General features: G+C 37.6%; 3 non-coding genes across 3 annotated transcripts; all 3 read right to left on the minus strand.

Moving 5' to 3' along the window:
• Positions 1-265: 265 nt before the first annotated feature.
• On the minus strand, positions 266-337 carry Trnah-gug (transfer RNA histidin (anticodon GUG)). The gene has a single exon. It is a non-coding gene; the product is annotated as a tRNA-His (tRNA).
• A 760-nt stretch (positions 338-1,097) lies between these two features.
• On the minus strand, positions 1,098-1,169 carry Trnah-gug (transfer RNA histidin (anticodon GUG)). The gene has a single exon. It is a non-coding gene; the product is annotated as a tRNA-His (tRNA).
• Positions 1,170-1,931: 762 nt separating this feature from the next.
• Positions 1,932-2,003, minus strand: Trnah-gug (transfer RNA histidin (anticodon GUG)). The gene has a single exon. It is a non-coding gene; the product is annotated as a tRNA-His (tRNA).
• Positions 2,004-2,500: the final 497 nt, after the last annotated feature.

Here is a 2,500-nt window from a genome sequence, read left to right on the forward strand (position 1 = left end):
ATATTCGTTTGTTACTATATTTGGTAGATAAAGGCAAGAAGTGTTCTAGCTGTACTGGATCGCAGCGGTGCATGCAGTGATAGCCAGTTAGACAACTCAAAAGGTAGGAATGGGAATGTTCAATGACTTTTATATATAAGCAAAAAAACATACGTGTATCTAAAAAGAAAGAAGGATTAGTGAAAATTGATAATTGGAATGAGAGAGAAAGAGAGAAAAAAAAAAACTGCCCACAATGCCGTAACAGCGACATTACACAGCTGTTTGCCGTGACCAGGATTCGAACCTGGGTTGTCGCGGCCACAACGCGAAGTACTAACCACTATACGATCACGGCTATGACTTGCAGACAGAATATATAGAGGAAAATTAGGGTATTTAAAATTAAGGCTGAATTAGATATGGTGTTTCTTTTTTGTAAAATGCACTTTTCATACAAAATTTAAACGTGATGTATGTAATGAATGCTATAAGGCTATGCAAATGGGATTTTGCTCCATCTTTTACATTTTTTCCCCGTCAGGTTGCTCTTTGTTTTTATTGTTGTTGTCATTATTGTCAGCCGTATTCAAATAAGAAGTGGTAAATATGGTACATTTGAGCTGTGTTCAGGAGGGTGGAGGAATTCCTACTGTTCTCTGTTATTGCAATGAATAGCTAGTACTACCTAACCATAACAGGGAAGCACCTTCTTAGAGGGATTGCTAAAAGGGTTATTTGTGTTCGAGAATACCGACCGTGCGAGATAACACAAGAATAAAACTTGTTTTCCATCCCTAAACGAACCCAAGATTGTGAAGAAAAGTAACGTGACATGAAATCGACATTGCACGAAATATTCGTTTGTTACTATATTTGGTAGATAAAGGCAAGAAGTGTTCTAGCTGTACTGGATCGCAGCGGTGCATGCAGTGATAGCCAGTTAGACAACTCAAAAGGTAGGAATGGGAATGTTCAATGACTTTTATATATAAGCAAAAAAACATACGTGTATCTAAAAAGAAAGAAGGATTAGTGAAAATTGATAATTGGAATGAGAGAGAGAGAGAGAAAAAAAACTGCCCACAATGCCGTAACAGCGACATTACACAGCTGTTTGCCGTGACCAGGATTCGAACCTGGGTTGTCGCGGCCACAACGCGAAGTACTAACCACTATACGATCACGGCTATGACTTGCAGACAGAAAATATATAGGAAAATTAGGGTATTCAAAATTAAGGCTGAATTAGATATGGTGTTTCTTTTTTGTAAAATGCACTTTTCATACAAAATTTAAACGTGATGTATGTAATGAATGCTATAAGGCTATGCAAATGGGATTTTGCTCCATCTTTTACATTTTTTCCCCGTCAGGTTGCTCTTTGTTTTTATTGTTGTTGTCATTATTGTCAGCCGGATTCAAATAAGAAGTGGTAAATATGGTACATTTGAGCTGTGTTCAGGAGGGTGGAGGAATTCCTACTGTTCTCTGTTATTGCAATGAATAGCTAGTACTACCTAACCATAACAGGGAAGCACCTTCTTAGAGGTATTGCTAAAAGGGTTAATTTTGTTCGAGAATACCGACCGTGCGAGATAACACAAGAATAAAACTTGTTTTCCATCCCTAAACGAACCCAAGATTGTGAAGAAAAGTAAAGTGACATGAAATCGACATTGCACGAAATATTCGTTTGTTACTATATTTGGTAGATAAAGGCAAGAAGTGTTCTAGCTGTACTGGATCGCAGCGGTGCATGCAGTGATAGCCAGTTAGACAACTCAAAAGGTAGGAATGGGAATGTTCAATGACTTTTATATATAAGCAAAAAAACATACGTGTATCTAAAAAGAAAGAAGGATTAGTGAAAATAGATAATTGGAATGAGAGAGAAAGAGAAAAAAAAAAAACTGCCCACAATGCCGTAACAGCGACATTACACAGCTGTTTGCCGTGACCAGGATTCGAACCTGGGTTGTCGCGGCCACAACGCGAAGTACTAACCACTATACGATCACGGCTATGACTTGCAGACAGAATATATAGAGGAAAATTAGGGTATTTAAAATTAAGGCTGAATTAGATATGGTGTTTCTTTTTTGTAAAATGCACTTTTCATACAAAATTTAAACGTGATGTATGTAATGAATGCTATAAGGCTATGCAAATGGGATTTTGCTCCATCTTTTACATTTTTTCCCCGTCAGGTTGCTCTTTGTTTTTATTGTTGTTGTCATTATTGTCAGCCGTATTCAAATAAGAAGTGGTAAATATGGTACATTTGAGCTGTGTTCAGGAGGGTGGAGGAATTCCTACTGTTCTCTGTTATTGCAATGAATAGCTAGTACTACCTAACCATAACAGGGAAGCACCTTCTTAGAGGGATTGCTAAAAGGGTTATTTGTGTTCGAGAATACCGACCGTGCGAGATAACACAAGAATAAAACTTGTTTTCCATCCCTAAACGAACCCAAGATTGTGAAGAAAAGTAAAGTGACATGAAATCGACATTGCACGA

Source organism: Mytilus californianus, unplaced genomic scaffold (assembly GCF_021869535.1).
Source record: "Mytilus californianus isolate M0D057914Y unplaced genomic scaffold, xbMytCali1.0.p SCAF_8, whole genome shotgun sequence".
Classification (NCBI taxonomy): Eukaryota; Metazoa; Mollusca; class Bivalvia; order Mytilida; family Mytilidae; genus Mytilus; species Mytilus californianus.